Below are 15,240 nucleotides of genomic sequence, written 5' to 3'. Positions count from 1 at the left end.
AGCGGGGTGACTAAAGCAAAGGATTTCCGTACCTTTTTTATAATTAATATTGACTGAGTGCCGTTTGGAAAAACCATAAATATCGAAGAGGGTAACAAACGAGCTTAAGGCAGTGGTAGACCATTAACAGGCATAATCTCTTGCTTTGTGCGCGTTGGGTTTCTGAACGATCCCGTTCCTTTTCGATAAAAGTTTACCAAAACTGGGCCGATCAGTGACCTGGCCTTAAAAGAATGGGATTTGCTAACGACTGTGACGTTCTACGAACGATGCTCCAAAGCTACATAAAACAACTAGTGCCGCCTACAGGGTTCGAGTTATGCTCACGGTTTGCGGATTCTAAACACTCGCCAAAGCTGTTGATCTACGGTGGAGCGTGGGTTAACACTGTTGTTGCTTCTGCTGCTGATGGGGCTGCATGGAAACATGAACGACCCGACCCGACTGCATAAGCATGGGTGAACAAATTACAAATTATGCTGCCAACCCGCATTACTCCTCCATTAGGGGGGTGCGCCGAAGGACGAAATCCTTCCATCCTCTTAGCGCTCAGACTTTCTTTGGCTTTTACTATGGGCTTCCCACGCGCCGTCTCCGGCACCGATAATGAGTGGCGAAAGGTTCGCGATCCGATGCGGGAAATTTTTCGCCGAAAATCCGTTTCCCATTTGCGGTGCTAAAAAGAAACCAGGGTGGTTCGTTGCGTTTTGCGTTGTACAAGCAGGCGCCGTTCTTGACTAGATAAACTTTCGTTGCTGGAAACATCCTAGCCCACCGCTGGGATGGAAGTCCTTGGGGAGGTTTGGTTTTCCCGCGCGTCTCCTTGATTTTTCCTTTTGTCCCTTGTTGGTTATATTCACGCAAGCCGACTTCGGAGGGCGGTCTTGTGCACGAGGAATATCTTGCCCTCGGTGTCGAGATAGACCTGGGTGGCACCGGGCGGTGGGGCGCTCGCCAGCCCACCACCCACCGCCCCTCGCTACACCAGCAGTCGGCCGGCACCACCCGGCGTGCCGCGCGTCGAAACCGTCGCCGTCGAGCGCCGGGTGGAGATGGTGAGCGACGTGGTGAGCGTACGCATCGAGCTGCTGCTGTGTTGGTTGCGCAGATTGCGCGTCCCGTTCGAGGCCGTCCCGCAACGGGCCCGCTCCGAGCGGTCCTCCTCGCTCGGGCAGCAGAGCGGCGACGACAGAAGCCAGCGGAATGGTGGAAGTCTTCTGCAAAGACGAAGGTAAAACAATGCATTAAACTGAGTGCTCCTGCGGGTTGGAAAGGACCTTGCATCTCGCCGTTACTTACTTCAGCGTGCGCACAAAGTGCGTGGAAAAGAGACAGTAGATGAGCGGGTTGGCGGCCGAGTTGAGCGGGGCCAGACTCTGGATGAAGGTGGCGATCGCCAGGTTCGTTTGCGTCTTCGGAATCTGCTGGAAAACCTGCAGCAGATCGAAGATGATGTACGGTGACCAGCACACCACGAACACGATCACGATCACGATCGTCATCTTGACCGTCTTCACCTTGGCACGGGGAATGATACCACGCGAGCTGGCCCTCCTACTGGCCAGCTCCGCGCAGCCTCCGTTTCTCAACGGTCGATCTGTAAAAAAAAAACAATATAGATTAAATTGTAAATAAATGTTTCCTAAAATTTAGCAAGAACTTGAGAGGTTTATAAAAAAACAAACGATTGGTATTGGTTTCTTCTGATGAGAAGACAGGTCAAAAGCTTTTTAGACAGCATTTGATCTCCTCTTAAAAGAGGGGACAAGCTTGGATTTGTTACTTATATTGTATTTTTTTTTTACTTCAAAGTTCGTTGCTGTTTTTATCAAAAGCCAAAATTTAATTATCTTATTAACGAAGGATAAAGAAAAGTGATCAATTTTCATATCCAACTTTTTTAATATTCAGATAAAAAGATTGTCACGCGATTCAAAACGGAAAAAAACCTCAGTGAACCCTCCTTCTAAGAAATTTGTTCTATTGCTGGCTCACATGGCAAATAATGGTTAATGATCTTTTTGATAATTTAATCAATTTGACATGGACTTCTGTTTGAAAATAACCCCAAGTATTTTTATGAACGTAATTTTTTTCTTTACGACCACCTTTTTGTTAGATAAGTCGTATCTATTTAACAAGCTGTCCTTTCGTTCGTGGAAGATCAAATGTATAATCTTTTCATAAGCAACTTTGTGCCATTTCGTGGTCGTTTTTCATTCTTCCCCAAAACATGGTTCTCGCGAATCAATGTGATTAAATTAACATCAAATCGCATAGGTCTGAGATTATTTTTTATTTTGTCATGTCTGCTCGTCTGTCGATGCTAATTCCAAAATTGCCTAGACTACCGACGCTTCCCTTCAGTTGGGAAAATGAATGAAAATGAAAATGAAAACTTTCGTCACCCGGCAATGACGTACGCATGCAAATCTGATTCGTTTCGAAGAAAACATTATTCGTAATCAGATCAATATTCTTCGGAAGAAAAATTGATGAATGAAAGTGTAAAAGAGATCTGTAGCGTGGAAACAAATGCCGGCAATACGGAGATCCCAGATTCCATGAATCAGAAATTTTGTTTACTTTGCATTAACCACCTTTGATTAAGCACATGATTTTGATTAACGTCAACGAGCGAAACGATCCAAGATTGAACAATTTTTAAAATGCGACAGAACTGCTTGAGATCCCTGAATTTTTATTCATTTTTATGTAAAAATTATGACAAAAATAGCAATGGGGCATCTCAAATTGAATGAAGGTTTATAGCAACAAAGAAACACGACCGATATGATGGTGGGTAGCGTCGATTTCAATTTTCAATGTTCTTACGTGGGCTTGCGGGACCGCTTTTGCAATTTAATCGCTAACCCTACTCTGATGTAGGAAAATGCCACCTACAGCTACGAGCCCCGGTACTTACGCTTTCCCCCGTTGACGCCAGCCCCTCCCGTGCCGCCGACGGCCGCCGGTCCCAGCATCGAGCCCTTGCTCCAGATGGTGCGGATGATGATGACGTAGCACGCGGAAATGATGAACGCCGGAATGACGAACAGCGAGGCGGCGACCAGACACATGTAAACCTGCCACCGGAACGCACTGCCGAGCTCGATCCAGCACTGCAGTTGGTCTGTTTGCGGGGGTTGGCGAAAACAAATTAAAAGTAGGGACACATGTCCAGGACACGGTGGCATTAGTTCATCACTCACCCTGGATGACGCGTTCCTCGTAGAGATAGAGCATCGGAGACGCGAAAGCAGCGCTGAAGCCCCACGCGGCCGCCACCAACCGTCGGGCCCTTTTCCCTGTTCAGCAATGGAACAAAAAGCACCGTCGATGGAGGCGCCCAGTCGCGCACGTGGGTTTGACGGCCCCGCGGGAGCAGAGAACGAGACAAGAATGTGGTAAAATGATGCTCTAATCAAAACGGGCGGTTAAATTTGGTGCGATTCGCGGGACACTTACAGCAGCCGGAGAAGTTCATCGGATGGGTGATGGCGTCGTAGCGGTCGATGCTGAGCGCCACCAGGACATAGGTGGAGGCGTACGTCACCCACACCTGGATGAAGCGGATCAGTTTGCAGGCGACGTTTCCGGCCAGCCACGAGATCGTTATCTTCTGCACGATGTCCGTCAGCACGCTCAGCAGCCCGACGCTGAGATCTGAAACGGTCAAAAGTGCGGGCATTCAGTGGGCGTTTTTGGTCGCAATTTTCACCCTCCCAACTTCCCACCCTATTTGCGGTTTGGTTCCGAAAGCATCCGGTAATTTAAACCACTTTTGCGGTGCATTCCAGGTACACTGCCCACAAGCGGACCACTGGCGTTAAGCTAATAATATTTCCTTAGATGTGGGTTGCCACTAACATTATACGAGACAAAGTTCAAAGGAATCTCACGTCAAAGTACAGCGCTGATTTCGAAATACGTAATCAAAAATGTCCTCGAGAAATCGTTTACAACCAAATGATAACAGGCACAACTTAGTTTTGAAGATTAAATTTATCTACGTTTACCTTTGTTAAAGCCTGGTAATCATGATTATAATTACATTTTACATTATCTTGCTTTCGGCTAACGAAAATAATTGATGACTTCGAGGCTTCAAGAATTAAAGCCAACAATTTTGATACGCTCGGTCAAATACCTGTTGGTGCCTTATAGAAATTAATTTAATTGGTTTCGAAACAAAATTCACTGGCAATGACTCTAACAACTTTTCAGATCTAACATGTTTCCATCGGTTTAACAAATTCCCCAGTGCATTCCTCGAACTTACCTGCGATGGCAAGCTGTTTGATGAAAAAGTTCATCCGGGACTTGCGGTTCTTGTTGAGAAACAGTGTCACCAGTACGGCCGTATTGCCGAGCACGATCACTACAAATAATATCCATAATACTGCAAATTGTTCAGTCTGAAAAGAAAACAAATGAGGAAAAACACACGGAACGATAAGAACGGACGGAATTTTTGTGGTTATAAAGGAATGATATTCGCTGTGGTTTATTCTCTTCTGTGGTTCTCCAACGCAAACCGGTAGTACAATGCCCTCGTCATCAGGTATTCCACACTCAGTCGAACATCATCCATCAAAACCATGAAAAGCATGCTCCTGTCGAACATGCGAACAAACGTGATCACGTCGGTAAAACTGTCTTGGCCTTCCAAACACATGTGTGTGTGTGTGTGTGTGTGTGTGTGTGTGTGTGAGGGACTTGCTTTCGACGGTGCGATTTTCTTGGTAGAAAACGAAACCTAATGATCCTACTGGGAGCTGCTGGTGGCCGAGAAAATACCGGACGACTACGACTTCTGGCGCTGGCAGCAACCTTCCAAATGGCCCCCATTTCGTCGTCGCCGACTCCCTCGTGACAGTCGATAATCGAGACTTTCTCCAAACTCGTAGGTTTCCCACGGTAGAACGTGCGGGGGGGGCACGATCTGTTCGACGATTTTGACGTGCTTGAAACATGAGTTTTTTTTTTTCCTTTCGTACCATGATTCTATTTTACTTTTTGGGTGTTTAAGTGTAAATGTTGGAATCCGCCGTCATTCCGGCGGAGCACATCAAATGTGACCCACGTAGCGAAAGTGTAGGATGAGAGGGGAGAAGGGAAGGGGTCGAAACGAGCGCAGACTGAAAGGTGGCAAGTATCGGCCATACTGACAAACGGTCGTCTTCCATCCATCCGACGGTGGCATGCACTTAAGGGCAGTTTGTCTGAAGTGGAGTAAATAATAGAAAGATTTGTGGGACAAAAACGAAAACCCTTGAAATGGTCGACGAAGTCTGTTGAAGGTCGATTGAAAACTGTTTCGGAAAATCACGGAGGCGAGAAAAACCGGTTACAATATAAAAAAAGTACTTTTTATAGAGCAACTGGAAAGGGTATCTCTTTGGATTTCTATTGAGCGTTTTAATTCTGAAATCGTCTTTAAAAACGCCTCTGCAATCATCAGGTAGATCAATAATGGAGTGCAGCAATTTATGGACAGTTGATCGATTTGCTGAAGTACATCAAATCGATTCAATTAATGCTCAAACACCCTCTCCGGGCGTGTCGTTCGGGTTGGCGATAAAAGCTTTGCAGTAATTAAATTTCACTCCGAAGCACTTCACAACCTGCACATCCTGTTCTATCCTTCGCAATCGCCGTTAATTGTTTGCGAGCGCCTGCAATCTCCACTAATCGAAGGGAATTGCATTCTAATCGATTGATTATACGGCTCCTGTTCGGGTTCGGGAACCGCGAAACCATCGTTTGGTGTATGCAATAAACGCTGCTCAACTCGATGGAACGAAATTATACGCCTCATTAAACACCCGACACGTGGTTGATTATTGCCTCACAAAACCACCAATGCACTCAAATACCACATACATACCATGATACACATATACGCATGATATTCCTAGCCCGGACCCTCGGGAAAGGGTGAAGTAATCATCATTATAATAATCCCCGAGAGAGAGGGAGGCGCTTCTCATTAGAGATCTCGGACTAAAATTTAGCTAACCATCGGTAGGCCGGTGTGATGCCTTTTAAAATGGCGAATGCGAAAGGTCAATCTCATTTAGCACCACGACGGCACAATCGTTCCGTGAAGCATCGCTTTGCCGCGCACAGAAAATTGAAGAGTCATTTACAATCAAACCTGGTGAGCTTTAATGAGCCATACTGATTTGATTGATCTCAGCGCACGAAGCTGGCAAAACAGTTTTAGAAAGTATATTTAAATAGTGTTTAAAGAATATTAATTGAACAAAGAAGTTGGCATCTGTTTGCAGACACAATAATTCAGTTTTAGAGAAACGTTTTTTGGGTAGTTTTGAATGTTTTTCTTTTAATGTTTTTATGTTTAGCTTTCCTTGGAAGACTGCTACGGTTTAATTCTATTTATTATGTTTGAAAATCTTTTACCAACAGCTTAAAAAAATAAAATCATGAATATTATAGAATTTTAGTTGATTGGAGAAACTAATGTTCTAATGTTTTGTTCTATCGATAATATAATTAATTATTCTTGTTGATAATCCATTCGTATTACCTTGTTTTAAAGAGCAAACGATAAGGTAAGGATAAACAAATTGGATAATACTGAAATAACTTTGCTTTTATATTGTGTGAACATCTCTACCCGCACAACTGTATTAATAATTCAATGTTTTTACGATATGTTGTCCACTTTTCTCACCTTTGCGTGTTGCGTGCTGCCAAAACGGAACGGCTCACACCTCGGCCGGAGTGATTTCAAACACGAAAGACAGCTCAACTTTTCATTAGTCACCGCACTCGACACTTTATGGTCGACTGGTTTATGCGAGCATAAATATACATTACAAATCAAAGCCGGTGAGGCGAAGGTGAAGCAGCATTCGGAGTGCGCGAATTTATCAACACCCAAGCATCACCAGCTCACGGACCAGTTGCCCCGCGAGGGGTGGAAAGGAACGTCGACTACCGGCTCCTGCTGGGTCGTTATGGCAAACGGTTTGTGCGTGCCTTGCGGCGAGAGATGATGCAGAAGACCCAACCCGGGAGTGACCAGAGTTGGGCAAATGGGTGGCTGTAACTGTACTGCAACTGTGCCGACACCGTCGCTGCCCAGTTCCGTAAATGGCGACTTCGCATTCTCATAAATAATTAATCGAATCAACATACCTGCTCGTTGCCGGCTGGTTGCCCGGGGTTGAGCACTCGCCCCAGCATTTGGACCTCCCCATTTCTAGCCGACCGATAAGTATATCGCTTTTCCTTGGCGTGCGTGAGACCACCGTCGCCGACGCCGCCGCTGGCCAAAAGTGCATCAAATTAATGATGATCAATCGAAATTCCACCCGCTGCGGTCCGCCAAAGGATGCAAACCACTGGTGGACCACTTTTGATCCACTTGCTGAGTCGCGCTCCACCCAACCGGGCACTCGGTTCCTTCCAATCCATCCAAAACGGGCACTAATGAGCCCAGAGTTTATCAATTAATTGGCAACAATTATACAATTTACCCTGGGCGGACGGTGAAAAGGTTGCGAACACGCTGAGGTGCAAACGCGAGTTAGACAAACATGAACCGAAGCGAATCAGCCACCAACTCCAAGCGTTTTGTGGCACATGTTTATTTTCGTCGTTTGGGGCGTTGTGCGGAGAGCTGATCCGATCCGCCACGGTTGCAACTGTCGGTCCGAGCTCTGGCCATAAAGCACGTGCATAGTAAGGTGAAATGGGGCAAGATGCACCCTTAAAGCTAACAACATAAATTCGACTTTTTAACATGTATTACCCTTTTATATTTGCCCCCCCTGTTATATATTTTTATTTTATTTTATTATTTACCCCCTAATCTGGGCCAAACCCCACAATTTAAAATGGCGCTTTGTTTTAATCGTAACCTGAGAGTTTTAATGCCATTTAATCAATTTTTGACAGTAGAAGAGAGGATAGAAAATTGATCCGTGATTACTTAATTAGAGTATTTTTCTAGAATATATTACAAGAAATTGATGTTTTTCGCTTTAGGAGCAAATATCAAAACTACATGAAAAATAGCAAAAGTTGACTTCTAACTTGAGGCAGGAAATTGTGAGGTAAAAAGGCCTAAACCATGGGTAGTATTATAGAGCTATGATACATTTATATACTTAGTATGTATGGTTTCTGAAACTAAAGTGGACAAATTAATTAAATTTGTTCCCAATACCATTGCACCGTATGATTCACTATAAATTATCTAAAGGTAATCATTTGAAAGATGTACATCCGTAAATGGAGCATATGTACATCCTGAAGTATATGTGGTTTAGATACTAATAAATTTAATTAGCATAGAAAGCTTGGGTGTTTTGCTGGCTCACATGAACCATCCTACGGAGGAAGATGTTTACTTTTTTTCTCGACCAGAAGGCAAGGATTCGTTAAATAACAAATTACTCGATGAAGGTCTGTTTGCCAGAGAGATCTTAAATGATTGTTGGCTTTATTTGCAGATTTAGAGCCGTGCGATGTATAAGACATAGTTATAAACTTATTTCACTAGTTTATATATTTTAAAATTGTAGAATTGATCAGAAAACATACCGGTGCATCTTTCCCCACTTCTCCAAATAACTGGGGGAAATAATGCGTTTAAAACGAACCACTAGCTTCCATTCTGTCGGTTGTGGAGGCGAGAGAAAACGCGGGGCAAGGCTGTGTGGCACGTGCGACCTCCAACGTCCCAATCGTTTCGAGCCAACCCAAAACCAACCAATCTACCAATTAGGAGATTCGACAGAATTTACAAATGTCGGTTTGACACGATTTACACGACTGCGGAGCGTTGTTTATCTGTCACTCCGTGCACTTGTAGGGAAGCAGGCGGAGCTGCGAAGAGGGACTGGACCCTACACCACAACTACTGGTTTGCGTAATCCACGGCGATGAATGTTGGGCCTCGTTAGGCGTCACCGTGGGCAACGCGCACTTGTTTTGGGGTGAGTTCGCTTTAAACGAATTTTTGTCGCTACGTGGTCGTGTGCACGCATCCAGTGTTTTGACATTTGACGTCTGAAGGACCTTGCCTGGGTTGATTTGCTGACCATAAAATATTAACCATAGCTCGCGTGCGCGTGCTACACACCTGCGTGCTGTAGAAGGGATGCAATTAGACGCCCTAATAGACCACAATGTTGGGTGATGTCCGGGCGGTACTGGCCCCCGTGGACAAATTGATGCGGTGACAAGCTGGCAACATGAGTCGCAACATGATGGAGGATGGAGTTTATTTATTTACCTTTTAAAAGCACACACTTCACCACCAATCACGCCATCCATTACCATCAATCTCTCCGGTACATCGGTTATCGATTAGATCCAATCACCACTTCCGGACAGGATAGCCTACCCTTCCGCCTGCGGTAATTTACGAGCGGCCCCGCGACATAACCTTATATTCGTTGTCAAACGAGAAGAAAGGGAATCGTAATTGTATTTTCTCCTCGTATACAATCAACTTTTATTCCGTTCAGCAAAATCAAGCGACAACATGTTTTTGCTTTCCGGAAGATTACAGGCACTCAAAATAGCATCCTAAAAACGGGCTGTTTCGTTCGCGCTCCATTCCCTCAGTATGGATATGTCAATAAGGATAAAAATAAATAAGCAAATAAATGAATGGAGTTTGGCTGCGCCAACGAAGTCAATTCCTTACACTTGTTCCACTTTTTATGCGCTCAACCCAGTTTCATCGCAGGGTCATAAATCAAACCGATTCCAATCGGAAGCGATAATTCCATCAACTACCAACTTCCGGTCATTTTCGCCATGCATTAACATAGGCATTTCCCGAAATTCGGATGCCGTTTTGCGAGGGTAAGTGAAAGCAATCTCGCATCCACGTTCTATTCCAGACTCCATGATGATGATGCTCTGGAGGAACATTGAGCTCACGTTCTGCCCTCCTCCCGAACCACCGCCAAGACAAATATTTGATCCCTCCATCCGCTGTCCTCGCTGACCCAGATGAGATTCCGCAGCGGGCCAGGAATACTCTCAATTTCGGAAGAACCCGGGAGTGCCCAAAAGCCAGAGACCGGAAGTTTGCTTGTTGCTTCGCTGTCGTTTTGCAGTCCAAGCAAGGCAGTGCCTGTTCGTGTAGACGCCTAAGCCAAAAGTTCACTCCAATGCTGGATCCTGGGCATGTAATGAGAGTAAAATTGGAAGATTCTGCCACCCTCACCTCCGGGAAGGCAAGAACCTTTTGATGAACTATAGCCCTTCCGTTGTATATGGCTCGACAAAGGAGAATCCAACGAGAGGAGCCTTGGGGGAAAAAGGGAAGAGAATTCTGTGGAAGATCATTTTCCTGACCTGACCTGGATACCAGCCTGACTGACTGGTAAGGCAATATCCCGAAATTCCAATCCAACAGTGCGGACCGAAAGGTGGGTCTGGTGGCGAACCGTTCTTATTGACTTTCCTCGAGTTTGCCGTTCAAAAGAGGCATTCGGAAATAACAAGCTTAAGCTTTCCGAGAACCCCGTAAGCTGTTGTTATTTATTGAAAACAAGCAAAGGATATTCAGGAAAGGTATTGAAAAAAACAACCTTTTGGAAATCTACTTCATAATACCCGAAAGTTTTGACGAAAAAGAAATATTTACATTTCCCGCAACCAGAAACGACCGAAGGACGGAAACGATAATCCAATCATTCAAGTCGGAACCACGCATTTTTAATTTTCGAACCCAAGTAAATCCATTCCATCAATATAAACGAAAATGGATTGCTCACTTCCACACGACCAGCACTGTACTTTTACCCTTCAAAGAAAGTCAAAATGAGTCGGTTACACTCACCCCCAAAATGGCCTATTTCAACTTCATTGCCAACTCGTGCTCCGAAAACGGGGGTCGTGTCCGTCCGTTTTCCTCTAATTTTTCACGTCAACTTAAGCTCCTCGTCGAAACGCCGAAGGGTCTTGTCCGCCCTAGAGTGGGTACGTTACGGTTTGTTGCGTCCAATAGGGTTCGATATTGAGCTTGGGGAGACCTCCACGCCACCACCCTGCGAACCGCATCCGGTAATAACATCCGGCGCCACCAGCAATCACCCGATGCGTCTCGTTTTTGGGTTGGTTTTTTCCTTCTTCATTAGCGAGCTTTCCCAGTAAGCGGAGTAATTTTGTGTGTGTGTGTGAAAGAAAAAAAAACTGGAGTATCAACAGGGGTACGGAACTCGGGATGTCCTTAACTGCGACCCATTTGTCACCGGTACTGATACGATTCATCAGGATCCGGAGCGGGAACGGGTCCTGCCTATTCCTGCCCGGTGCAGAAGGCGTACATGAAGTTGGGCAATGAAGGTCCTACAGGGAAGTGACAGGGCAAAAAAAAGAGCATCTACACCCGGAAATGGGCACCAGATGACAAACTAGGCTGGGGCGGGAAGACCTAGCCCTATGACGTCTCGCAAAAACTCACCCTCAAAAGACTCTTCCCGGAAGTCAACTCCCGGAAAATGGAACGCCGCTAAGTCGGGAAGGAAACCGATGTACGACGTAGGGGAAGAAAACAGCAACACATGACAACAACTCCTCCACTTCCAAACACCCAAAAACAGGGAGTGGTTGATGGGCAGATAGGGATAGGGAAAGCAAAATAAAAGCCTGCCTCGGAAGGAAGTTCGACTTGCATCAGCCTAAACTGCGTAAATACAATAATAAATTTAATGTCGTCTCTCGAAATTCAAATAGACGGATGCTGACGCACGAAGATGACGAAAAAGATGGCAAACGAAAACCAAAACGAGCAAAACAAAAAGAAAAACCCGCTGGCCCATAAAAACTGTTAGACAAAATAAAAGCGAAATGTAGGTCAAACGAATTGGAACTTGGTCCTTTCGGATGGGCTAAAAGTGCGTCGGAACCAACACGCTCGTGAAACAAACGCATCGAAAACGACGTTGCGATACAAAACTTCCTCCCGATCGTCAAGCCTTTATTCGTTTGATTGGATTAGTTCAGGCATTGGCCTCTTTTCCTGTTTGTGGAAAACGAAAGAAACTACATCTTGTCTCGGGAGTTTCCACGTGTTTTTTACATCTTTGGTACTTTTTTATCCTATTTCCGTAGAAAACGGAATGGTAGAGTATTTGAATAATAAACGTTAAATTTTATTACCAACTACTTTCCGCTCGAGCGAACAACGATGTCACGGTGGAGGACTTTCCAAAACAAACATAACAAACACTAGAGTTGTTTGTTTGTAATATACTTCAAAAGATGTTCTTACATAAATTTAGTTTTTAACAATCTTTAAAACTCCTATCAACCCAAAATGAAATAAAATATACTAAGAACCAATACCGTCCCTAACTTTCTACGAATAAAAGAATGGTAGATGCTCTTATACCACTTCAATATCCTTCTAGCTGAAGCGACTGTTTCCCGTACTTTTCCTCTTCACGGCTTTCTTTGCAGCCGAGCACAATGTCTGAAGCATCGCGGAGAAGGCTATCAGTAGCTTCCGAGGAAATATCTTAAACCCGCTCTTCTTCTGTTGCAATGTTCCTTGTGGATGGAAAAGCGAGACTCCGTGGGAAGTGAGAAAATAAACCGAACCGCACAATCATCGCCCGTCGAGTGCTTTTCCATAGCCCTCGCAGAGGAGTGGAAATGGCCTTGGTGAAGGAATTCATTCCTCAGCACATACATGTCGATAAAACACAAAAAGGGAAAGATGTCTACATGATACCTTCCCCCCGTTGTCCGGTCTGCATTTTCCATCGCTTCTTCACGACGACACCGATCGATGATGCACACGACTTTTGCCACACCAGCCGTGCTCGAGCCCCTTCGGCAGGGCAGAAGGGTGGCCAGTTGTGTGCAGTGTCGTCGTGTGCAGCAACGTTATGACAAATTGATTGACTAGATATCAGATAAGGACAGGTTTGGCGTTGCCTTTTCCGTGCTGCCGTCGCCTGACTTACGCTGCACGAGGAGCTCACGCTTTTCAGTATGGCTTGTTACGAACCATTTGCCATACGTGGCCAATGGTCAATGGCAATGGTAGCGTTATTTCCATTAGCAAATCGATATCAACGGTTCTTCGCTCTAAGCACGCATTGATAAGTTTCCTATGTCTCACTCAAATATTTACTCTTGTATAAGTTTTTATCTAAGTGTTTTTTAAAATGTTATTTAGTTTTTTTATTTATAAATCTTATAATGTTGTTATCTCCCTACTTTGGTTCAAAGATGATTCAATCGAGCTTTGGGCTTTTCTTATAATTGAGTCATTTCAACTTACCAACCAACGGCCATAGATCTCTCCGTCGAAACCCCTGGGGTTTCCCCTTCGGGGGGGGAGATTGCAACAGTACTGCAACTGCACGCGTCCGGCATGGCGAGGAGTGTGTTCGATTTGGAAAACGCGCTGCTGTGGCCCAAACATGGCCCTCGGGGCTGCCGGGTTTATTGAGTTATTATGCGATAATCAGCTTGATTTACTTGTAATCCACGGGGTGTTGCTCTTAATGTAGCGATTATGTGGCGATCAGCTTGCACCCCGTGCGGGTCTCGTGCGGGCATGGCCCACCGGCACACACAGACACAACCCATGTACACACGTGGAATTCGCGCACGTTCCAATGTCAAGTACGTTGCTGGCGACGGTTGCATTGCATCGGTGACGATGGGGCGGGAAAAACTATCATAAATAATGAAACAACCACCATCCGCAAGTGACAGGCGGGTTGGGGAAAGTGGGAGGAAAGGCGAAAAAACCTGTTGCACGCTTCAACGCAATCCAATTTCTTCGATGAAAAAAAATAGAAATGGAATGGAAAAAAAGTTCGACGAGTAAGTGCGATAGAGAGTGATACAAATATGTATGTTCAACATCTAGTTTCGTGGTTCGTGGAAAAAGTACTCGACCGAAGGAGATAGAAAGGAAACTGCTCGCAAGACGTTTTAAACAATATCTATTCTACTCAAAGTAGAGGCAAAGACTAGAAAACTCTAGCTATTTTATTGTTCCTTCTCGATGTTAGTAAGACGTCGTGGAAAATCAGTACGGCAACGTACAACCGAGTGGACAAAGAGCTGTCCAAGAAAGTGAACAGCTTTTTTTAAAAAAAAAGCGTAGTGCATGCGAGTGCGCCGTGGAAAACGATGGGCAGGAAGGATAGAAACATATAAAAGCGGAAAAGGTCATTTAATTTAATGGCATCCTAAATAAAGCACTATCTAAACGAATTATCGGAAGTAGGAAGCGAGCCTTGGACGTGCGCAGCCAGGACGCACTTTAAAAGGATAAAACTAATGGCCGTAAGAGAAAGCTCACACATTGCTCATATCGGATCGGATTTGGAATTCGTTCCGACGGTGTTAGGGACGGTGGACCCTGGAAACGCGGTTGGAGCAGCGTTTAATTTCGTGCTTGTTGAAGCGCAAAATGAATACTTTAGCAGATAACAGGCCACGCTCCTAGGATGGACGGCACGTGTCGCCGTGGGGCTTTCGGGCTTTTGCCTCGTGCTGTTGGATGCAACAAAGTAATGTCCACGACCGGCGAGATGAACTCGAGATTCCTTTCGGTGGTTGTGGAAGGTAGGAAAGGGTTTTTCGCGCACGCGACCATGTAGTTTCCACGAACTCTCCACGGGAAAGTCCTTCCACTACAACCAGAAGGTATATGTTTTACATTTCCAATCACATTTTACACACGCTGTTGCGTTCAAATTAAACCATAACGAAATGCAACGCAACGAAGACTAAGTGTTGGACATTCGGAAAAGTTGCTCCATTACGGGGTTGGGTTTCGAGTGGCAACTCAATTGATGTCGGGTTGCAGAGCAGACATAACCGTTCCCCGGAAAGGGAAACCCATTCATCGTCGAACAAATCGGTAATTAGTTGTTGAGCTCCCTGTGTGAACCGGCCCTCAGCGGTCTCTTCAGCCGCGTAACAGTTGGCGTCTTTAGTTGAAAAGCAAAACTTTATCCCATACAACCCCCCCGGTTTGCCGCCCGGTCTTGCGGACTTTCCCACACCGAAGGTCATGCTCGCCCACATTGCCAGTGCCGAGTTACGACGCGACCGATTATCGCCATTCACCGGTGGGAAAAGGAGCTGAGTCGGCGGGACGATGTTGGCGATGTCCATAATTCCTGGTTCCACTGGTCGTTACTGTACTGTACGCTCTTGTTGTGCGGGTGCGTGTGTGTGTGTATGTGTTTTTGGCGAAGCTCAGCAAAAGTGTGT

The 15,240-nt window shown here is 45.3% G+C and overlaps 1 pseudogene; it reads right to left on the bottom strand.

The window, feature by feature from the left end:
* Positions 1-979: 979 nt before the first annotated feature.
* Positions 980-15,240, bottom strand: part of LOC131261469 (cardioacceleratory peptide receptor-like) — a 47,284-nt pseudogene continuing 33,023 nt past the window's right edge.

This window comes from Anopheles coustani, chromosome 3 (assembly GCF_943734705.1).
Source record: "Anopheles coustani chromosome 3, idAnoCousDA_361_x.2, whole genome shotgun sequence".
Lineage (NCBI taxonomy): Eukaryota > Metazoa > Arthropoda > Insecta > Diptera > Culicidae > Anopheles > Anopheles coustani.
This window is presented reverse-complemented; position numbering and strand designations above follow the sequence as displayed.